General features: G+C 42.6%; 1 protein-coding gene across 9 annotated transcripts in view; it reads left to right on the forward strand.

Moving 5' to 3' along the window:
• The first annotated feature begins 14,576 nt into the window (after nucleotides 1-14,576).
• The window catches only part of NRIP1 (nuclear receptor interacting protein 1), a 141,064-nt gene continuing 131,293 nt past the window's right edge, over nucleotides 14,577-24,347 (forward strand). For 3 of the 9 annotated variants that reach the window (XM_061453790.1, XM_061453780.1, XM_061453781.1), the window contains exons 1-2: nucleotides 14,866-14,998; nucleotides 19,139-19,226. The gene's annotated coding sequence lies outside the window, so the exon portion shown is untranslated. Of the gene's footprint in view, nucleotides 14,735-14,849; nucleotides 14,999-19,138; nucleotides 19,227-24,347 lie in introns of those variants that run through there. The other 6 variants (XM_061453783.1, XM_061453784.1, XM_061453786.1 and 3 more) reach the window with 4 other exon arrangements.

The raw sequence follows: 24,347 nt of genomic DNA on the forward strand, positions 1-24,347 counted from the left end.
AGCTTTGCAAATGCAGCTTAATAGGAAAATGTATAATATGATTATTAATTTAAAGTAGCAATTTCATATGTTCTACTTGGACTTACATTTAAATTTGCTTAATATTATATATATATATAATTTAATGCATCTTGTCCTGTGTTTAGAGCTGAATGATGAAAGAATAATATTAGGGGAGGTTGTCATTTAAAACAACAATGGTGAAATATATTTGTTTGTAAAACTGAAGGAAGTTCACTGATTAGGTGGAAAATTGAAATTTACAATGTTGTCTTGAGCTTTCTTGGTTTTAAGAACCCTGATTATACAGCAGTAATGCCTTCAGCTGAAACTCAGTATTTAAATGGATGCAATCAGGAATAGGGGAATATAGATTTGAAGTGCCTTACTTGGACCTATTGAGTTAAGGCCATTAGGGGTGGGGGCGAGGTTACTTAAACATAGGTCTGGGATAGAAGGCACCAAGACATGGGGGCACTCTAATTTCCGTACAGGGCTCCTGTCCCCCAGCTGCCCAGACTGCAGGGTACAGCAGCTCGCACACAACAAATACAACTGGATTTCCTTCTCATGGAAACCAGGGATTGGGTTTTGAGACCTAAGCTGAACATGCAAGCAGATACACTGGGAATTGCTCCCAGACTCCACAATTCAGCTCTTAACCATAGTCTTCTACAGTTAGTCTGCTCCTGGTAGTCTACTCCCAATCACTACGATTATGCTACAAATGCAAAACACAAGATCAGTCCCCATCAGACATACATAACAGGGATGGCTGAAGAAGTTATCACTCCCAGTTGTGTGTCTTATCCCTGTTCCAGAGGCTACTGCCACCATCTCTAGTTAGCACAACAGAACAGACATCACATCTGCACCTCCACCACCAGAGTTCATAACCCAGCATATTAACTTCAATTGCTGTCTATGACACTTTAATTTGCCAGACTTTGATTTGCACAGCAGGAACTGCGATGCATTTAGCCCACCCCATGGCCTCTGCTGGGAGAGGGGGGAACCCAGCTGAGACCCTGGCAAAATCCAGCATGGTTTCTGACTCAGAGTTTTAACTTTCCAATTTTTCAGGGATATGCATGTTATACTGTACCATTACACCAGTTACCTACGGGACTCTCTCTGAATGCACCTCCAAAGGTTTGTTGACAGTACTGGCTTTTAATTAGAGCTGGTAGGGAACTTCTACCTGAAAATGTTTTCCACCAATAACTTTTGAAGCCTCAAAACTGGATATTCCTCCAAAACAGAGCTGTGAGCAGGAAAGGGTTAATTAGCCTTCTGAAGAGTAAATGTGATTTGAGGTGAAGAGAGATGGAGGAGAGGAAGGAGATGTGAATTTGTCAAATAGGGGGGATTGGATGCATTCATTTTTAATCGCTGTGATTCAGAAGGGAGGCAACATGAAGGATCTTGTAGAAGAGGAGTGCTGCTGCTCACCCAAATTCAACATTAACCCAAAGCAGAGGGAAATACAAGAATAACTGTTGGTCTCCTGAGGTGTTTCCCTTTCATCAGGCTGAACCCTTGCAGGTAGCAGTGTATTTAGTGATCACGCTGTCTGTTGCACGTCCTCCACCTGCGAGGAAGCTCAGTGGCACTCAGAGCATCCTCATCCCTCCCACCCACCAGTCTCCCAGGCTTCCGGCGTCTCTGTTCCTCCATCACCTCTCAGCTCCACTGCAGTCGTTTCAATAATGCATGAGCAAGGCTTATGCCCTCATTTTTACAGTTCTTAATCAGATGAGAATTAGATGTTTCTTAGGTCCTGCTGCGTATTCTGCTGTGGGACAACAGTTTGGTCTGTGTTGAGTTTTGCACATAGAAATTTTTCTGCACATTCAGAAGTAGGTGCTGTGACTCTGGAGAGCAGCCACCCAATTAGGCACAACAAAGCATGTAATTTCCATTCTGAGACTGCAGGTAAATCCTTTAATTAAAGGAGTCTTGCGTACTTCAGTGATTCCTTCTGGAACCACAGGATCCTCCTGAGGACACAGATGCCCTGCTCCACTTCTCATACCAGTCCTGTTTCTGGACCTCCTCCTTTTCATTAACGTGAGCATGACAGGGTGGCTCTTAGCTCATTCGCATTCAGGGTCTGACCTGACAATTGGGAGTCATTCAAGGACACAGCTACAGCAACTTCTGTGCACTCTCCCTGGTGACACCATTGCAGCCAGTATGCAAAAGCTGCGTAGATGAAGCAGAGCTCCTGCCCCTGAGGGTTCACTGTGCCTGCTGCCATTTGCCTCACAGCAGATCATTTCCATCCATCTCTTGCCCCTGCTCCCTGATTTTACTGCAATTAAAACCAGGTATAACACACCAGACTTGCCCCACAGAGCACAGCTCTCATATGCAGGTATAGCTGCTTTCACAAATGACTAAGCCAAGGGTGCTAACAAATGGGGTTTTTAATGAGATCCTGGGCAGAGCTGATGCAGTGCATGTTTGCACAGCTGGCACTTCATACATGGTCCTGAGATGAGGCTGAAGCCCCTGTTGATTGCTCTGAGGAGGGAGCCTGGGGTCCAGCCCCAGCTGCCTGGGAAACCTGGCTCCTCCTAAGCACCATGATGCTTTACCAAGCTTCCTCCTCGCAGGCTTTGCAGAGCAAGCTGGAGTCATCCTGTGCAAAACCACCTCATTCAAGCCTCAAAACAACCTGTAGATACAAGGCTATCTATCTCATGTACCTATTAATGAGAAAAGCAGCAAAGTTCATTCATTCAGAAAGGAGATTGATTTTTTATTTTTTTCCCCCACACAGATTGCATATACTATCCTGGTTTTAGAATACCTGCAACCAAGATTAATTTTCAAGCAAGGCATAAACGCGACTGTGAAGTTATTGTAGCTACTATTAAATCATTGCATTTTTTGTACCACATGAGCTTATACTTGGAGTTTTTTTCACCTTTTTTCTCTTTAACACAATTTAGCAATTCTGCTACTCTGCAGATGGCTATAAAAATTATTCAGGAAAAAAACATTTGAGGACCTTTTAACCTTCAAAAAATATTCCAGAACTTTCTTTTGTAAAACTTTTCTGCATATTTAAATGTATTGGCAGGTTCTGTAATATTCAAATTCCTACTTAAAATAGTAAAAATATTTTGACATATTTCTGGGAGTAGTCAACCCTGTTAGCTTCCACTTAAAGTGCAATTATTCAGGAATATTATAGATCATTATGTGGCTTTGGGGAAAAATCAGTATGACTCAAGTGCCCATTAGTGAAAGTGAAATGGTAGTAGGACACCCAGGGAAGCACATGTGGTATTCCCATGAATATCAAATTAATTCATTATGATAGCACTGGTAAAGTGTTAAACTCTTTCCCATTTCATGAAACAAGATTTACTTTCCAAGGCAGGAATATAAACACTGTCCAGCAATGTTGTAAGAAAGGGTTTGTCACGGAGAGGCTTATGTAAGAGATGGCCTTGGGTGTCTATAAAGTGGTGCTGTTGGATAACAACTTTCGCAACAAAGAGGTTTCCCCTTCCCAAATTCTGCTGGAATGCAAGGAAGAGCAACTGTTCCTTTGAAGTAAGGTGTCCCCTGCTTAGAGGTCAGTGAGAGCACATGCACTTAAGTACACAAAATAAAGATACATATCCAAATAGCAATCAGGGAGGCAGCTCCAACATTGCAAAGCGCACACCATGCTCTGCCTCGCCCTTGCCTGGCCAGCTTGGTGCCCTGATGAGACAAATGAGGGGCAGCACCCAAGTGATTCCCCTTGCTCATTCCAGAGCAGCCACTGCAGCCACTCCTAGCCACCAGCACATCAGTCTCTAAAACAGACGATCTTCTGCTCTATCCTGTGCTTTAAACAGGATTCCCTGGGGCAATCCCAGACACAGCTACAGGCTGGGCAGAGAAGTTATTCAGAGCAGCTCTGAGGAGAAGCATTTGGGGGTTTTGGTCAACGATAAAATGAACGTGAGCTGGCTTCAGTGCATGCTCCCAGCCAAAAAGGCCAACCGTATCCTGGGCTGCATCAAAAGGAGTGTGACCAGCAGGTCGAAGGAGGTGATCCTGCCCCTCTACTCTGCTCTCGTGAGACCTCACTTGGAGTATTGTGTGCAGTTCTGTTGTCCTTAACATAAAATGGACATGGAACTGTTGGAACAAGTCCAGAGAAGGGCCACGAGGATGATCAGGGGACTGGAGCACCTCCCATATGAAGATAGGTTGAGGAAGTTGGGGCTGTTCAGCCGGAGAAGACTGTGTGGAGACCTCATAGCAGCCTTCAAGTATCTGAAGGGGGCCTACAAGGATGCTGGGGAGGGACTCTTCATTAGGGACTATAGTAATAGGACAGGGGGTAATGGGTTTAAACTTCAACAGGGGAAGTTCATGTCAGATATAAGGAAGAAGTTCTTTACTATGAGGGTGGTGAGGCACTGGAACAGGTTGCCCAAAGAAGTGGTAAATGCTCTATCCCAAGCAGTTTTTGAGGCCAAGTTGGATGGAGCCTTGCGTGACATGGTGTAGTGTAAGGTGTCCCTGCCCATGGCGGGGGGGGTGGAACTAGATAATCTTCAGGTCCATTCCAATCCTAACTATTCTATGATTCTATGATTCATACAACTAGCTTCAGTCTCCTGTGAGCTGAGGGTATTTGATGCATTCCCATGGCACAGCACAGCTGAACCTTTATTGTTTCTCCTCACAAGCCAAAGGCTGTTCTGTCCAGATCTATTCACATGCCTGACAGTCAGGGAATGGGCAGAGGTTACAGAATGGTGGAGTGACAAGAAGTGACATTTTGTGGCGTCTGAGCTCTATTTGGTGTACCTATCCACTATGGGTAGATGAACAAAATGTTTTCTCATCTGTTTCTTACTCATTGCCTGTTCATTTCAGAATCCAGCATGGCAATAGGAAAAATTTACATCTGAGGCCAGGGTAGTATATATGTGCCCACAAAGGCCGTATCATGGGAAAGGAATAAAGAAGTCTGGACCTTGACAGGCTGTTCTGAGGCATCACAAGTAGGAGAGAACTAGAAAAGAAAGGGCAGGACTTCCTGCCTTGCTACAGATCCAGACTTGATCTCCTGCAATGCTCCTGCTTCCTGATAAAGGGAGAAACACAGTATGCATCTCCTCTTCTCTGAAGGTACCTTTGTACCTTCTGAAGTTACCCTTGAAGGCTTCAGGTGTGTGAACATACTTCTAGTCCCACATCATACAAGCAGGACATGCAGTGATGCTTGTCTGAAAAAACGATGGTTTTCTAGACCTTAGACAGGCATGTGCACTGTGACCATGATCATTATATGAAGGGAGGGGAATGATTTTGCAAATTACTTTGACCTCAGAGAGTTATTTGCACAACATAGTGTTCAAAGTTGACCCAATTGATAGTTTCCTATACTGTTTTAATAAATGCTTTTTAATCTAAAGATCAACTTTTTGCATTTCTCCTCGTTTCCCAATTCCTATTACCAAACCTGTGGTTCTGTTTAATAAAAACAAAACAAAAAAATGCCACCCCACAATTCTTGAATTTACAAGAAGTTTTAAAGGTGTATTTCCAAAAAGGTTGCAAAGAGCAGAATATTTAATATGGAAGGGATGAGGGCGGCTTCCTATGAAAAATTTTTGAAGACCATTTGCTAAGAAATCTCAACAATCTCCAGTTAAAAGCGAACAAGTTATACAGGAAATTTATTCAGGAAGTGAGCATCACACTTCAAGGCACCAGTGTTGTAGTTGTCACGGCTCATCTCTCATTCTCAGGAAAAGGTCTGCAGATTATCCCTTACCCTCTGTTTCCCCTTCAGTCCATCACCCTTCATTCAGTGACCCATTTAGCTGTTCGGTCACTAATCTGCTCCTTTAGGAAATGTCTCCCAACTGCCAGGGCATTTCACACCTATTAAGTGTTGTCACCTCATCTGACACAGATTTAGTCACCCAGAAGGTTCCCCAGTCAAGTGACACCCAAGTGATTCATCTCTTCTATGTTGTAATTAAAAGTCTGCAAACCTTGGGGGAAAGGGGGTTGGGAGTGTCTTTTGTTTATGATCTAGGTGCAATGGCTCCCACAGGGCCCCATGGACATTCCAGTGATAGTGGTCTGCAAGCCTAACATCCTTCCAGGGAAAGTGTTGCCAAAAATCATGACAGGCTTGTGGGGGTTTAAACTAGGAATCGTTTCTTCAGGAGATGTAGGAATCAACATGCAGGGGAATTAACCCTGGAGGTTCCTTAAGAAAACGTAATTCTAGTCACACTATATACACACTATATATGCACTATACAGTCAGCACATCCCAGACCAATAAAACAGAAGAGTTAGGAAATAGAAGGGAAATCAGCTACAGCCTAAAACACAGGGTACACATTTGCTCTTTGCAAACGCACACAAAAGCTCTCACAGTATTCCTTTGGCCAGAACAACTCTGCAGAGACTGAGAAGCTACCCTAAAACTACATATAGTTCTGAAAAACCCAACGTGGTGCAGAAAAATCAAGCACATAAAGCAACCCATCATCTAAGACTTCTTGAAAATAAATCTAATGAGTTGCTGATGGTACTGTAGAATTAGAAGCATTATTAATTTTAAGGGTTTTTTTGCAGGTAGTAGAGGGGCATAAAAGTAATTATAAATAGGGGAGAAAAACTCCATTGTCACCCTTATGATGTCCCAAATGTGGATCAGATGAAGTAACTCTGACATGTGTCTTTGACAAGTTAATTAAACATATATAAGAGAGAATACAATAGAACTCATATATCCGGATTTCAACAATGAATTTCATATGTTGCCACATATGAAGTTAAGCTAAACAAAGCCCATGTTAGTGGCAATACCGTAGATATAGTTCAGGACCTTTCTAAAGAGTGTCAGAATAGAAAGTATGAGGATGGAGGAGAACGGTACAAGGAAAGGTCTTGAAACCTACCAATCTTTCTTTAAAGATCTTGGCACACAGGTAGGAATGCACAAATGAAATTTGCTGATCACAATGTTAATGTTGAGGTACTGTTAATACAGAGGACTATTAGGATATCACACAGAAAGAAAGAAATGACAAATGGAGTAATAGAAATCGGATTAAATTCAATTAAACCAACTGCAAGGTGACATGGTCAGGGACAAGTAGCAGGAATCTCTTATAAATTGGGAGCTTTCAAGTGGAAACCAGCTGAGTACACTACAGACTTCGATACAGTTATTCTTCCTGCATAAATACAAAGCTCTTGTATAATGCAATCACAAAAGACAGAAAGTCAATCCTAGACTGGACTGGGCAGCCAGAAAGAAAGGAATATTCTGGGCATCTGACCATCCATGTTCAGGAAAAATTACTTGAGATGAAACAGATACAGACAACGATGGGGGAAAAGAACAGTCATAAGTAGACTGGAAATCAAAAGAAAAAATTTCAATGTAGAGCAGAGAGATTCTAGAAAAATCCAGGCAAAAATTGTACCTACTGTTACAATTAAACTGGTGATCAATCAGCTTAGGAAAAGGATTGGATGATACAATGGGGTGATAAAGGATTTGACCATAGGACGCTCATGGGAAAATCCCTAAATTTAATCAGCTAAGCAGGAGAAAAAGAGGTCAAAGAAGGAAAAGAACTCACAGAGGTTGCCAAAAGTTTGTGTGTGGGTCTTCACTCCAAGGAGAATAGGGAAATACATATCTTTGGTTTGTGAAGGTGAACTGCTGTCAGAGGAGTGCAAGAAAAAGTGTTGAAACAACTTGACAAATTAAATTGCAATAAATCACTGAGACTGGAGCCTATTCATCTCAAAGTTCTGAAGGAACCAAACAAAATAGCTGAGCTATTAAACATATGTAATTTATCATTAAAAACAGCTACTAGATCAGAGATTTGGAGGGGAGCCAGCAGTATTCCAGATCTATAATTTAAATAGGTACCCTGGGCAAGCCTAGGGAACATTACTGCAGGCCTGACACAGTTGGATGGGGGAGGAACCATGTCAGTAGCAATGACAGGGTTTCCAGAGGGCTGCCACAACACCCACAGGGGAGAAAAGTTTTTTGTCAAGATAAGATTTGGTTCTGCATTGCTTTGCAATCAAAGTTAAGGAGGTAAGAAATCCCCTTTATGGAGATGAAAAGCTCCCAGTGTTTGCCCGTCGCATCATACAGTTCCACACTATGCCAAGGTACTGTGTAGATGCTAATGCATGTGTTTCTGTTATATATCAACTTCAATGAGCCCACTCACCACTGAAGGATTATATGTTTTTTTTGTGGTGTTGCTATTTGCTTTTCTGCAGCCCCTTTTATGGATGAGGATTCCATTGTACAAAATGTTGTATACCGAGGAAGGACAAACAAATACTGTCCAATTATCCAGCAGAGACATGAGAAGCCTGGGCAGGTTGAAGGGGAGACTGCGATAAAACATCAGCACAGATCAAGAGGATGAGCAGACATCCCTGTGTACCCACAGCCAGTTTTCTCCAGAGCTGTTAAAGGCGGGTTGGAGGAGATGCATCATGTATGAGGGGTCCCAGGGTGCAAAGCTTTAGCATGCTTATCTGCCAGTTGAGCATTCTGTAAACGAAGGACTGTAGGACTGGCCAGCAGACAGCAACCATCTTTCCTAGATCAGTGTCCGCCACCTTATTCTAGGTTCAACAGAATTACTGTTGTGAACTGGAGATTTCCAGAGCTTCCTGTTTTTCAGACCTTTCAAACATTCCCTGAGAGAGGGGCAAACAACATGTAACAGATTTGAGCCTAATGACAATAGGCTTGCTTTTTGAGCTCATTTTCGCACAACATTTAAGAGAGTTAATGGAGTACAAGTTAAAAACTACTGGTTTATACACTCATGAATGTTAGAGAATGGAATATAACACTATGGAAAATAATCTAAATTCTGATAACTTGTATACATTATGAACATTTGAACATATGCATACCTAGTTTCATGGACAGATTACAGCTCTTCTGCTTGTACAGTGAACTGGTGAAATCACAAAAGTAGTCTTATCTTAATCCATTTTTTACACACTTATTCTGGGAAAACAGTTGAGGGTTTTTTTGACAGACACAGCATCAGACAGATGCTATCCAAGAAAGGTACCTCTAAACAACGTCAGAGAGGTATGTTAAGTGTCTTAAGTGTTTTACAGCAAACTCGACCATTAGAATTTGAATACAGGACTGGACTTTAAGTAGACTTATCCGGAAGGCTTATCCTGATTCAATACTGCAAGAGTCATATTGAACTGTATGCAACATAAGGACTGCCAAGAAAAAGCCTGACTTTAAACTTCAAATGTTGATTATTTCAGAGTTCTTCCCAAACAGATTTATACAGGAGGAAGTAGAGTTTACAAAAAGTTTAACTGATATAAGTACACCACACTTGTACATTTGTGACTATACCTAAGTGCGTAGAAATCCAAAATAGATGATAGTATTTTAAACACCCTCATATAATGTCATCCTGGACTGACAGCTAGGGAATTGGGCTGGAAGTCATAAATACACCCCTGTAGCCGCCACTGGTCCATTTTCTGAACTCCAGAGCAAATACAGGCATTGGCTGTGAAACTGCCATGACCCTGTCAGCTGAGAGCAAGAAGAAACCAGAAACCATTCACCCCAGCTATGCTCACAAACCCCACAGCATGGGCACAGTGATGGTGACAGAAGGGTGTATTGACCCCCTTCACTAATGTCACTGAGGAAGATGAGACACTGAGCGAGATAGTGTGGCTGTGCCACCAGAACATCTCCTTTCACAGACATGGCATGCGTCCCAACCCACAGGTGCTGCCAGGGCATCCATCTGAGCAGTACAGAGGGACACTACCACTGTGGGCAGGTCCTCTGCCATCACACCTCACTACACCTCTCACCCCTCATGTCCCATGTTGTCCCTTTCCTTCACTCCTAGGTACAAACTGTATCTCTGGATACAGACTGTTAACCTCCAGGGCTGAGATTCACCTGCTGGACATTTCTGGCTTCTTTAGGGACTTCCAGAAAGTGCCTGAACAGACATATAGCCTACAAGTGACCTAAAAGAATAAAGCAAAGAATAAAGCTTTACAGTCACAATTTGATTAGCTTTGTAAAGCAACACTTCACAGCACCTCCATCACTAGAAAAGACGTGAGGCAAAAATAAAGATGCATTTTGGAAGACAGGAGATTAGATAAGAGTCTTCTTAGCTCTAACAGGACTGTCCAATTAATTTAAAATACGTTAGATTGTATATGAAGAAAAAGAGTAAAACAAATAAAAATAAAAATAATTTTTTATTCCAAAGACCCCTAAAAGTCTATGAAGCAAAATATAATTTTAAATGTAAATGTAAATTAAATGTTGTTCAATGTGCTAGTGGTGAACTTTTGCTTGAAAGCGAATTTCTCCCCTGACTGCAAGTTCTGCAGTGCTGATAATTCCTGATGCACAGACATGTAAGATTCATTGACCTATTTAAATGCGTTTCCCTGCTAAGAGGCCTGATTACCCAGGACTGGCCAAACTAGTCCCACTCTGTATCTAAATCTGACATCTCAACTCCAGCGTGATTCATTATTATATGATAAGGATGCCAGGAAGCAGCAAACACAAGAAGTGGAGTAGGAATGCAAGTGGGAAATATCTGACATTCAGAGAGGGTGCTTGAAGCTGACTTAGCGAATGCTAATGAACAGCCAGTTTGGACCATTTCCTGCGTATGCTAAAAAAAGGTTTGCTTTATCAGAAATGAACCCTTTCTAAATACAAGACAAGCATAATGTATTTGCATGGTTGAAGAATCCACCTAAAATCCCTTTTGCTTTAAAAAATATAGTGCTATTTTGGAACCAGGTCAGGAGACAAGTCTGTTGTAACTGACTCAGTTATAATTATAGTACAGATCAGGCCCCGACTCCACTGTAATAGTATAGCATGACAGGCTTGTGCATGAACGAAGAGTAGGAGTCTTGGCTAGAGCAAGACAAATTCTAATATCACGAACATAACAGTGAAAATCATAATTACAGATACGTCACTGTGGATTGGGGATGCAGCAGGCATGGACTGATTCCCGGTGACCTGGGAGGGGCTGACTCAGCTCCACTCTGCTGCTGCTACTCGGCAAAGCAGTCAGGCTATGATCACTGCTTTTTGCCAAGAGGGAGAATGATTGGTAGGGTGGATATTCCCTGTGGGTCATTGACAGCTGCTGGTGACGGAGGGCACATCTTTTACTTTACCATGGTGAAGTGATCCCTGAAAGTAGGCAAGTGCTTTCCTCCCAGAGCAAAAACCAAGGCAGCAGCAACAGGGTACTTTCCTTGCTCCTGCAACACATGGGAGAGGCAAATGCTTCCAGTGGATCACACTGAGGCTATGCTATACATCACCATTCTGCATGCTCTGCTCCTCTACCTCTCCAGCAGTGCAAAAAGGTGCGTCTTCCCCTCAGCTAGCAGGTGACTGCAAAGCCAGCACACACTTTCATCAACCACCTCTGCAATGCAAAAGGTGACCTACAGCAAAGGCATGAGATAAACAGCCAGAGGTGATACTGTTTCTGCATCTGGGTTCATAAGACTCTGTCTACCTGAGCACTTTGATGCCCCAGGGTTTGTTTCAAAGCAATCAAGGCACCAAGTAAAAAGCAGATGCAGAGAGCCACCAAGACCAGGCTTATTCAGCATCATACCTCTTGGACATCCTTGGCACGAAGCACCAGGCTGCAGGGCGGTAGAGAATATTTTTCCTGGTGTACATTACCCTGTTACACCTTTCCTTTAGGATTTAGTGATGATATCAGTGCCTTTTATAGAACAGGTCAGTAGTTAAGCACTTTGATGGGCTTCAGGGTCTGCCCTTCACAAGTTCAGGGGCCTTCTCAGGTTTATGGATTCACATCTGACCTTTCCCACTTCCCAGAACAGCATCCTTTAATCACCAAGCTCTAGGCTCCAGAGAACAAGAGGGTCTTGCCCACCCTTCCAGTGCTATGTGGAAGATACGGTTTTCTACATCCTTCCAAAAACTGGTGAGAAAGGGAGACAGAGACATGATTATCCATTTTACATTAAACAGTTACTGGAGTTAACATTTGAGTGTACAACAAAAAAACAACAGATGGATATTGACAGATGGAGAAGCATGAAGAAACAATGAGACATCCTCAACCACTCTTCTCTGCTTCTGAAACATGTTATTGTTTCCCCTACCATCTCTCCTGACCCCAGCCCCATTTTCAAGTGCTACTCCATATGCTTCCTTTCTTTGCCTCCATATGTCTTAAACATGTAAAAAATAATTAAAAAAAAGAATTAATTCCACTTCTTCTGGCCCTACTCAGCCAATTCCCTGCACACCCCACCCCCCCTCCAAAAAAAAAAAAATCTTCTTTCTGTTCCCTCTTGTCCACAGAAACAGTTTATGGCATTACCAGCAAAGTCACCAGCTAACTTGTCCTCCCTTCCGTTTTAGAGAGACTGCACACCCTCGCTTCCTGAAAACCACCTGTTATCCAGCTTTCATAAACACCATACGCTTCTTGTTTTCGTCTGTTTCCATGCCATGACACACTTCCACATCTTCAACTACCCTTTACAAACTCAGCAATTTAACTTCTTCATTTCCACTCTGCTTTGCTAACAGCTTGCCTGTCGCCAGCTGAACTTCCTCACTATCCCTCTGCAGAAAGCAGACCACATGGTAACAAACTGCAAAACTCATGCACTTTCTTAAGTTCCTTCTCTTCCTTGATGCTTCTTAAGCTTGAAAATAAAATGTATCTGCTATTTTTTACTTACATTTTCTGATTCAACTTTTTCCACCGTGACTCATTCTTAAAATTCATACAATAATATTTTCTCCATGATCTCCAACCAACAAACATGCCAGCACTTCTTAAGTTATATCACAGATAAGAGATATGTTCTCCTCTGGCTCCTGATGTTTTACTTAAGTCCATTTCTTTCTTACCTTTCACTTGGATCAAACCCCATCCGTCTTCAAGTTCTTTTGTTGACCTTTCAGTTCTTCCCTTCTTGCCTTCATGGACATGCACACTTTAGGGTCTTTCTGTATCTCCTTCATCTGCAGAAACACTTCATTCACCACTTTCAAAGATCCCATTCTGTCTTTTCTTTCCCTGTTCCTGGAACTGATCCACTGGCCCAATCCATCTAATTTTCATTGGCTCCTCTTTGAAAAGAGCTATAAATCCTAGCTTCCCTGCTCTCAGTACTAGAAATTACTAATAAAGATTAATGGAGGCATTAGCTAGATGCAAGCAGACTTCACTGCTTGTTTACTTATATTTCACTGCTTATTTGAAAATATCATTTGTGATTATAAACTGTGATAAGACCGTTGCCTCTTCTGATGCATCTCTAAGTACCTGGCATGTTCTGAGACATGTATAAATTACACTCAAATTGTTACGAAATTGAACTGACATTTAAAGCTTTGAAAAATTCATCTCCACCAAATTCTGGTGTCTGAATTCAATGCTCCATTTGGAACCTGGCATGCAATATAATTATAGTGAAAGGTGAAATAGAGTAGTATGAACACTTCACATACCTGCTATTCACCATCTGTTCTTCTCTGTGATAGAATTATATAGCTTCTCTTTACAGAGAAGCTTTTGACTCAATGGGAACGGGGAAAATAGCATTTTTTTGCTATACTGTGGAAAGATTTTTATTTTGTTCTTAAAAAAACCAAAAAATAAAATTAATATATCTTAGTGGGCTATGATGATATATTAGATGACTTCTAACTTCAGAAGCCATAAATTAGTACACCATTACCAGGAAATCATAGTAATGCCTTAACAGGACCACGAGGCACTTTGGCATCTTTTTATATTTTGTCTGGATCATTGGCCCTAAAAGGTGAAGCCACAGGCATTGGAACTTATCCTAAAAACAGACTGAGGTTTTCACATAATCAAGGAGTGAATCATTAGAACAAAAAATGCCATTGCAAGATTTGCAATGATTCCACAATCACTTGCAAAACTGAAAGATAGGGTGGGCACAGGCATCTTAATTGAGTGATACCTGTGTTGAATCACAGTGAAAAGTTCACTTTGCTTTACAAGCTGTATCCCATAGACCTGCTCACCTTAACACGGGAGTGAGAAATGAAGGAATAACTGGGGATGTCACTTCTCCTGCCTTTTCTTAGAGCAAATTCTCACCTGGGGCACAGCGCTTTCCTTCCTTCTACTTCTACCACCCCTTGTCTGGGGAGCGAAGCTGCGTCAGCAGTGGTACCTGCCTCTTGCTCTCCTCCTAGGTGGTTTCTGCACCCATGTAAGCATGTTGCCCCCAGCCTAGTGGGGTGCCAACAGGTCAGGTCAGCCCACCCAGCCCTACTGCAGGCCTGTCTCCCAGGGGCTTGTAGTCTTAAAAAGAAAATAAATTATTTATTATTATTATTACTAATAATAATAATAATAGAATTTATATATAAAAAATCAGGGCATGGGAAGGGTTAACTTTTCAGACCCAGACAGTTCCCTGCTGATCCGGTAATGAGTAAGCAATGCAGCTGAATGTCAATAGCTCGGTGTGAACTCCCATAACCCAGCTGAGCCCTGTGCTGGGGGGCTGAAGGAGGGGGGAGTAATCGCCTTGACCCCCCTCCGACCTCCCCCAGCCCGCTGGGCTCCTACGTGCTGCTTGCCGGAGTGCGAGAAGCCTTTTATAACAACTGGGTCTGAGTCAGCTGTTGGAGGTAATATAATATACCTTAGTCAATAGCTGTACGTTGCACAACATACGATGTGGCAGTTCCTTTCTAACTTGGGGAGCCACCCAGTCTTTTTAGGATTTCCAGGAAGAGCTGTGGCATCTGACCTTCAACTGTTATTAAAAGAAATCAAAGGTTGTATAACAGTCTGCTGGAGCTTTGCATTTCTTACTGGAGTTGTGTTTCGTCAAATGCCTCTACATTTCTGAGCTTCTCAGGTTCTTTATTCCTTTACTTGTTTATCCTCTGGTAAGCATTTATTAATAGAGAGACTTATTCCTTTACTGTACTTGTTTATCTTTCAGGGGGTTTGTTTTGGTTTTCAATTTAGAAGCAGAAGGGTCTCCCACGCATTTCACATTTCTATCTGAGGGTGAAGTCCCTGCATGTCTTTGATAGCAATCTTCCAGCTGTCCATTTGCACCCTGGAATCCCTCCCTTTGGCTGATTTTCTGCATTATCACCATAGTTTTTGACTAAGACTATTAATCCACCTGTCCCTCTGTGAAAGCGGCTAGATTGGTTTGTGCAAAAGGGGAGTAAGACGGTATGAACTGTAAGTCTGCTATTAATCCTGTTAATACGGGATTAAACTGAAGCCCTATGAGTCGGAAAGGCTGATTTGATTGTTCGGGACTATAACTTTGCTCTCCCTTATGAAAGCAGTGTTTGCCGTGTATCACATTTTGTGATTTGCATAGTTGCTCTCTGAGGAAATCAAGGTTAAATATAGCAAGGAGATTCTGCTGGCTTAAACTGGTAGCACAACTATGCTCCTTCAGCCTAACAGTCTCCCGGATAGCAGAAGGAACCTGTCTGTTCTTGTCTCGCAGTAACTGCATGCTATAATACAACTTATATTGTTAGCTTATGCTTTGCCTCTGACCTTTACACGCACTTTGCTTAGGTACCAGATAGACTGCATGCCTTATTTTAGAAGGAAAGAAGCAACAGAGGAACCAGACTAAAATAAATGTCTTGCCACTGCTATTTTCAGTAAAAGACTTACAAAAGCAACATCAATGGAAGGCTGAACAGCACCATATATTCCCTGTGCAAGGCTATCATATAGAGCAACATCTATCTCATTAAAAAAAAAAAGTTGATACTGTCTCTGTGTGAGAGATTAGCATTCTGCTTGCTCCTCAGCCTTAAGAGAAGGCCTATAAATTATTAATACTAACATCAGTGTGAGACAACAGATGGTAAAGATTACTTGGAAAAAGTCTTCACATTAACATATTACGGCCTTGGTTTCACAGCACTTTGGGACTGTTTCTTGCTGCTGCCAGCCAGCCTGGTCCTGGGAAAAACCTCCCACCAGAGGGGAATCCTTGGGCAGCAGCAGCAGAAAGGTCCTGCCCTGGTTCAGCTGCACAGATATGGTGGCCCAGCCAGCACCACAGAGGGGGTGGTGTGTGTCATGGCCCCATGAGGGTCCTGGCATCTGCTACACCAGGGATGAGGCCAAGAAGGAAGGAGCTCAGGGCTAGGAAAACCTTCAGGTGGCTAAAGCATGTATTCCTTGCTGAGATGCTTCCAGGTAGGATCAGTTACATTGCATGCTCTGAAAAATAAGAAATATGCATTTATCAGTTTTAAATGGTTGTTGAGCCAGTGGTGCTACGAGATCCAAAGTATTCACGGATATAATTATGTATATGTGCATCATCCAAAAAATTTGCAAGCAATTAAAGTATTTTTATGTTCTCTAGAACTGGTTACTTCAGCTTTATCAGGTTTACAAACATATTAAATTTGATATCAAGCAAGTAAATTAGAAATTTCTGTTAAGAGGGTAAGAGTATTGCATTGTCTTCCTATCTAGCACTTGTTACAGCAGAACATGACCTTTACTCTTGTCTTAGAGTTACCAATCCATGACCCTCCTGCCGATAGCTCTGCTCACACTTTTGAAGATAACTCTGTCAGAACCTCTGACCCTGAAAGAATTTATCCAGCCTCTTAAGGACTTTTACAGGAGACATTTTCTCATGGCCCATTACTTCTGCAAATGCATATGCCACGTGAGTGTTTCACTGTGATTAAATCATGACTTAAAACATAATTCTCATGTTCCTACATCCTCTGGGTGTCACAGAAAATTTTCCACAAAGCCTAAATAACGAGTTGGGCAGTGCACAGGTGGCAGCATAGAGTGACTGCTAGAAAATGCCTTCAGTGGCGTTGTTGCTGTGATATTTTCATAATGAGTACCAAAGCCTTGGTTAAGCAGTTTTGGACTCACACCTCATCATTTTCATAGACTAATAATACCTGTTTTACTGAACAAATATGATTATCCCCTTCATGATTTTGTCACACTGCCTTGCAGAATACTTCGTTGCCTTGGCTTTCGCCAGTCTTCTTTAGGGGAAAAGGTCTATGTTTGCACAGCTGCCAGTCCAAAAGCTTTGTGGTGAAACTATTTCTTAGATCCTGGTGTCACTGGTTTCAGTGCATCCAGACTGCACCTTCATGGACTTCTGGCTTCACATTCAGTTTTACATGATGACTTGGAATATTAGGTGCTCTGTAGAGATTTGCTCTTGATGAGCAATTTTGCAATGTATCACAACCCTGAGATGCCACCCTGGAAACAGCTGGCCCTTGAAATTTCCTGATTTGGGAATGAAGTGCTGGAAGAACTGTTTGAAGATGCCTGATACCATAAAATGTTGATTTCTAACACTTTTTTTTAATCATTTAACAATACAGTTAACAGGTTCTTGGAACAAAGACCAGATTAATCAGGTCTGCTACTTGATATTAGTTTAGAATTAATTTTTCCCCACAAAATTCCACTTACTATTATAGTGCTTAATTTTGCTGTATAAAAGAATTCCCCAAAGTCCCAGTCCTAAGGCCATTGAAGATGCAGGCGACATTCAGATTAAGGTTAGCAGGGAAAGCGTTCAGGAAACAGTATTAGTGGCACAGAAAAGGATTCAGATGTTAGCTTGTGATAATTCGTGATCACCTCTACCTAAAAACAGCTACATTGGCACAGATTTGCATTTGCCAATGAAAAGCCAACAAGTGTTTACAGGCTCTGGATTATGATGGTGGCAATCTGTTATGTCACAAATAATCTTGTTCCCAAGTGCTGAATGAGGGTAATTTGTAATCCGCTTTCTCTGAGTGAATGTACCACTAATAACCTCTTTTCGCTTATTGATTTCATGGGGACTTGGGAGTCGAGGCCTTGTTTGTCAGCTGCAGCATGGGACAACTGGGCACAGCCCAGGGGGAGGGCACAGAGTTGGTCCACAGCTCACCACCCCAGCCGCACTCAACAGTCATTTGGGGTCCTGGGGGAGAGTTGTTGCTAAGACTTCCAACAGAAGGTGCAGCTAGAAGGGATTTTAGATTATTGTCTCCTGGATGAGTTTCCAGACTCTTCACCCCATAGCTGGTATCAGAGGGGTGATATTATAGGGCCCTGAAGGTAGCAACTCTCCTCTCCAGTCAGAGAATGTCCTGGGGAAGTTTGCCAAGGTTCCCTGAGATCAAAGGAGAAAAGCAAGAAGACATGAGTAAAAATGAGAGTGATATGTGTGAAAGCAAGTTTATATGAAGGAGGACAGACTGTTCTACACTTGTTCTTTCTGCTCTCTGCTGTTGTTGAGCAAGCAATCTCAAATTCAGAACCATGGACCATGCTTATCCCATGTACCTCCATCCTCCCCCAAGTCCTGTCTGAACCTCAAAGAGGAAGAGGTCTCCATGTCCTTAAATTATAAGAGGCAGAACCAGTGAAGTGATTTTTTCTGAATAATGTGAATCAGTTGGCTTCAAGGAAACCAAACAATGATGAAGAACTGGGGAAGCCTTTTCGGTCCAGCCAGTGAGGTATTAGACTTGGAAACGTGATAGGAAGATCTGGCATCATTCAAATGTACATAGAGGGACTAAAGCCATTCCTAGATTTTTCTGAGTATAGAATCAACATAGTGCAAAACAGCCAGTGCTATCTCTGTCAAAAATAACAGCACAGGTGTAGCTTTGCATGTCACAGTGCACAGATGATAGGAATGCTCGAATTCTGATATGCACTGTGTTTTGTATGAAAGCCAGCTGGTGATCTATATGAAATTAAAATGTGATCAAAGATAACTGAAAGCATTGAAACAAATCTAACTGAAGGCATCGGTATGTCTGAAGGGGAGGGGAGAAACAAACACACCGAAAAAAAAGTTAATTAAGATTCCTGGGGAGGGAGGGAAACTGCTTGGCGTTTCGCAGAGGGACTAAATGCTGAAGGGAGGAGCAGACCTTACAAGGTAATGAGAGTGCTAAATGGCAAAGTTTGGGCTGGGTGAAAGGTAGAGCTTCAAAGGAGGAATATGCACAACTTGGATCCTAAGCAGCCTTTACATCTATCCTTAGCAAACTCGAAGATGAAAGGGTATGCATTCAAAGGACCTGCTTTTCTGTTGCCTTTCACCTTCTGAGCTTATTTGTATCTGCGCAAAGGGTATGTAAATTGACAGGGCTCCAGTTCAGTGGCTTGTTTTCTAGATATATAGGATGAACCAGCCTATATGCTGGGATCTGAATAGCTGAGGACTCTCATATCCTACCACATACTGCTGACGGTGCCCTGTGCTGTTCTGGTAAGGGGGGGGTGAATCTTCTCTAGTGCTTTCGATGGTGTATGCATAATACTGCAGCTACAAATGTACGTGAGATGAGATACTGAAACACTGATAAATCTGGGGGTTCCGTTGTTTCTCCTCTGCCGAGGTCCATGGTGCAGTGCCCATGCCACTGCCCTTTTGCCCACTGCCCTTCTCACCCTCATGCTGCATCAGCAGGGGAGATGCCCATGGGGAGGGCTGCTCCACACCCCGTAAGGGCAGGCAAGCAGAAGAGCTGCTGTGCATGCAGCCTCCATCATTAGCCATACTAGCAACCTTCCTGCTAATGAAAGGGGCTGGATGCATGTGGGAATTGGGCTGGGGTAAGAGAGAGGGATGGTGCATTTGGGGTCTCAGATCCAAGGGTTGGGAGAGAGATGAAAAAAGGCTCTCCTCACGGAGAAGAGTTCTATCAATTTAGTTATCAGGACAGCATGGAAACTGTAGGGAAACGCTGGAGGATGAGGAACTGATGAGCATTTTTTGAGTCTCATTTCACTTGTGGGATTGTTAATTATGAGAATGTAGAAATGATTGGGAATGCCTGTATTTAGACAGTGTGCTTCAGGATTCACTGCAGTTAAGCCCCAATTACTCCAATGGTATTAAAGATCCTGTGTGGGTTTTGCAAAATTCATTTACATCCATTTAAGGCCCCTTTGCTCAGACTGAGCAAATGATAACAGAACCTGAGTGAGAAAAATAAAGGGAAAGGAGGAAAGACTGATCTCAAAAAGAAATGAGCTTTACATTTGTGGTCCATTTACAGCCAAAGACACAATCACCTAATCTGACTCCTAAGGTTAGTCCTAAATATCAGTGTAGGCAAGTCCCTGGATAGTTGCCAGTGTCTCAGGGCAGATAACATCAGCACAAGTCGAGAAGAGCTCTCCAGTCTAGCCTGCGTTTTAATATACTATTAAAATAAAATGAGACAGCAATTAGTTTCTCTTCAGCTATTCCACAGCATAACTTCATCGGTCAATTAGTATGAATAAATAAATATAGGTCTTGAATTATTAAACTGCAAATAGAAGAAGCAACTGCATTTAATATTTCACTGTTCCTTCTCCTTGCTCTCTTGATTTGCTTGGAGTTTTGAGTCAGTTGGTATTACAGGAGTGCTGTTGTCTATTCTTAACTCTTTCCAAACTTTTCATTCTTTCTTAGGATAATTTTCTTACTCCAGTAACACTTTTAATCCTGGCTCAAGACATAAAGGTCGGATTATCAGAGGGTATGCGTTCACAGAGCAACAGTCTAGCCTCTGGGAGCAACAGGGAGTTCAGTGGCTTAAAAAAAAGAGGAAAAAAAGGACATCTAGTAATTCAGTATGGGCTTACGAACTCGAGGTTCCCACTCACTAAAACCTTCACAGAATCATAGGGTGGTTTGGATTGGAAGGGACCTTAAAGATCATTCAGTTCCAACCCCCCTGCCATGAGGGGTTGGCCTTAATCTTTCTCTACATGGGCTACAGAAGAGTAAACAATGTCTGATTATCCCACCAGTTAATCCTTTTTCCTAGTAAGAGAGGCAGAAACAGGGGTTGATCAGGGTTAGGATATCTCCTGTTCATGTCTGAAGACTCGTAGCTACTTGGGGCAGAGAGGTCCAGTCTGACGGATCTGCTTAGGAAACTTAGGAAACCACAGGCTGTAGGAACTGCTCAGGACCTTTGGCACTTTCAGGCTCCATGTGCATGTTATTTGAATGCGTAATCAACAGAGATCAGTCTCTTTAGCTGCTGCATGGTGGAAAAGTCCTGCACAAAGAGAAACCTCATTTTAATTTTAGACTGATTGTTTCCAGAAGATATCCAAGAATGTAGATCAGAACATTTTCTGACTTCTTTGTTCACAAATGCTACTGTTGACCTCTTTGGTCACTGGGGCTGATTCTTACAGAAATGGGTCACTACTGTAAGTAGTTCTGTACTTTACCAAAGCGTCTGGATGTCAGATCACATGTTCGCAGAAGGAAATGGCCAAAGAATATATTAAATAACAGTAACATGTTTAATCTTCTGTTGATGTGAATGTCAATGCATATAAGAGGAGGAAGAAGTGCAACTTCAAGTCAATAAGCTGGAGAGGGCTTAAAGCTTTTGGGGTATTTCCCTCCTGAGATGCACCTGCCTTCTGACCTTTGGTTTTGATTGTGGACAAAATTCTCATAGTAATGGCACTGTTGTACATGAGAAGTGAGTGGGTTCTCCTCTAACTGCCTCAGAAGAAATTCTTTGCTGTGAGGGTGGTGAGGCACTGGAACAGGCTGCCAAGGAAGTGGTGAACACTCCACCCTTGAAAGTTCAAGGCCAAGTTGGACAGGGCCTTGAGCACCCTGGTCTAGTGGAAAATGGTCCTGGCCACGGCAGGGTGGATGGAACTGGATGAGCTTAAAGCCCTTTCAATCTAAACCATTCTGTGATTCTATGACTGTTTTGCTCAAGATATGCATACTGGTGACCCCAAACTTGTGACTTGGGCAAACGTGCAGTGCAATAGGAGTGTATATGTAGAAAACAAGTAGTGCCAAGGAGCCAGTGTCCCACTGTGTGTGCTGTGAGGGTTCTTGTCTTGGACTAGCTCTGGCAGTCTGAGCTCCTGTAGCAGCTGGATCATACTGGGTGAACCTCTGGAATGCATCCTCCAGTTAAACTTTGTCTAAAAGAGGCCCAGCTGTCTTATCCTGAGACTGCCAAATAGTGAGAAAAAATACACACTAAGAGTGTGTACTGGGGAGGTTTGTAAACTTGAATCAAAACGCTAAAACTGATGCACCCTGCTTAAGGCATCAGACTGCAGCAGCAGCACCACCACTCCCCAGGAAGCCCCCCACCTCAGTGCTGCCTGCTTCACGGTGCAGCAGGCATCCCGCAGCGTGAGGGCAGGCAGCACGCTGGCTGCGGGGAGCCGCCATGGAGTTACGGGGCTTAGTAACACTCGGGAGGGAAAGAGAAGGCTGAGAGCCGCAGCCCTAGGTCGCAAAACCCAGTGGTGACCTACACCTGCCCAGCCCAGGCTGAACTCTACTGCCACCCACCCTGTGGTTTCCCACTCTTCAGTATTCGGTGCTGATGACAAACCTTGAGCTGCTTCTGTATACACTTGTAAGTGTATTATTTTCTCACCTTTGAAGTCGCTTGAGGCACTCTGAAGCTAAGTGCATTCCTCTTAGATTGGTTCACTGCGGTGTATTTTACAATGCTAATTTCAATGACATTTTGTTTTCTATTTTAGTTTAAATATCTTTTTGCCACTTTCTGACTTGCTTTTATGTTCTTGTTTCCCATTGTTGCTAGTGTAAGACCCTGAAGAGTGTAGTTTGGGTATGTCAATGAAACTTTTTCATCCTGTACAGCTTTTGGGTAGCAATCATAAATGGCTCATGGCAGCAGGCAGGGGAGGATGTGACGTACAGCCTTGTGGTTATGTCTAACAAGTACTGCTGTCTGATCTGCTCTGGTCTTCATCATTTTCTCCTCTCTACTTAGCTGCCATGGTGATAGGTTACTTGGACATACCAGAAATAGACAAACTATCAGGGCTTTCACTGAGTCTGATCATGAGGGCTTGGTGTACTTGAGCATATGCATATATTCGTGAAAACTGCCACTTGAGGCTGTTGCCTACAAAGTAGTGTGGCGAGTAGCATTGTGCTTGCATTCACAAGTGTGCAAGGGTTTTTACTGGGAGGGCTGGATATAAGAAACAGGATACTTAATTCTGGTCAACCTGAAGAGGAGTTTTACCTCCTCTGTCCAGTTCCAGGCAACTTTTTGAAAACTAGCAAGGCTCTACAAGGATTCAGCTTGGTAGGCAAGTGCCAGCTTTGGTGTCTCTGTATCCCTGCAAAGCAGAGATGGTAGCTTAAATGCCTGTGTTGTTTGTGGTCCTGAAGCTGGGATGACAGGCATGACCACAGACTTTCCCCCTTTCCTATCATGTCCATTAGCAAATTGCTGAAATTCCCATGTACAAGATACACGCCAGACTTTGGGAGGGATAAGTCTCTCTCCAAGGGTCCCAGAAAAGATGCTGCCTGTGTCCCTGCAGAAACACACAGTAACAGAGGGCTTGTTGTGTGTTGTAGCTTAAAGCTGTGCCTTTTTGTGAGACAATCCATGAGGTGCAGAACAAGTTTGAGAAGATAAAACTAAACCAGAGCTAGGACAGGGCACATACTGGGAGAATAAGTAAATCTCACAATTGGATCCTGAGACTCAACTCTTGTATCTGTAGGGTCAGGGTAACCCACAACATCATCTCTCACAGCTTGTTCAGGTCAAGTAGAAGGGTTCCTTCCCTACCGGTGTGCTGAAGGAAACCAGCATGTACAGGTGGTCCTCCTGAACCAATAGCCAGCCTTGTGTGCTGACAGCAGCATGACCTGGGCACCCTACACCAGCAGCCCTTGCAATGCCACATGGCCAGGGGTGGAGTATGAGTCTGAAAACCATCCCATGCAGTGTAGTCTCTAACCTGAGAAGATTGAGCCCAGGCAAATGGGCCTAAAATAGTTCAAAAGAAAGAGGAAAAGCAGATAAGACGGTGTTTAAGAAGGGAAATAGTAAATATATGGAGGTATTTATGGTAGGTCAGCAAGGGGGAAAAGAAGCAGAGACACAATGGGTAAAGCAAGAGGAAGAAATACAGAAGGAAGAGGAAAAACTGGGTAGATGGAATAAAAACATTAATAAGGATGGCTGGAATTTTTAATTGTTACATGAGCTGTTAGATACCAATTTTAAGTAAGGATAACTGATTTTTTAAAGGTATTAGGTGAACTTTTAAATACATTTTATTCTACTCTTTCACATTTGAATTTAATTTTTAAAGGTAATTCCTGAAGTAGTTGATGTGACTATTTTTATTTTTTTTTATGTGATTCAGTTAGATCTGACCGTTACATATCTGTCAAAATGTTCCAAACTGTAGCTTTTGCTGTTGTATTGG

Source organism: Pezoporus flaviventris, unplaced genomic scaffold, assembly GCF_033815535.1.
Source record: "Pezoporus flaviventris isolate CSIRO_AGI_PZ_B2104156 unplaced genomic scaffold, CSIRO_AGI_Pfla_v1 ptg000015l, whole genome shotgun sequence".
NCBI classification, from domain to species: Eukaryota; Metazoa; Chordata; class Aves; order Psittaciformes; family Psittacidae; genus Pezoporus; species Pezoporus flaviventris.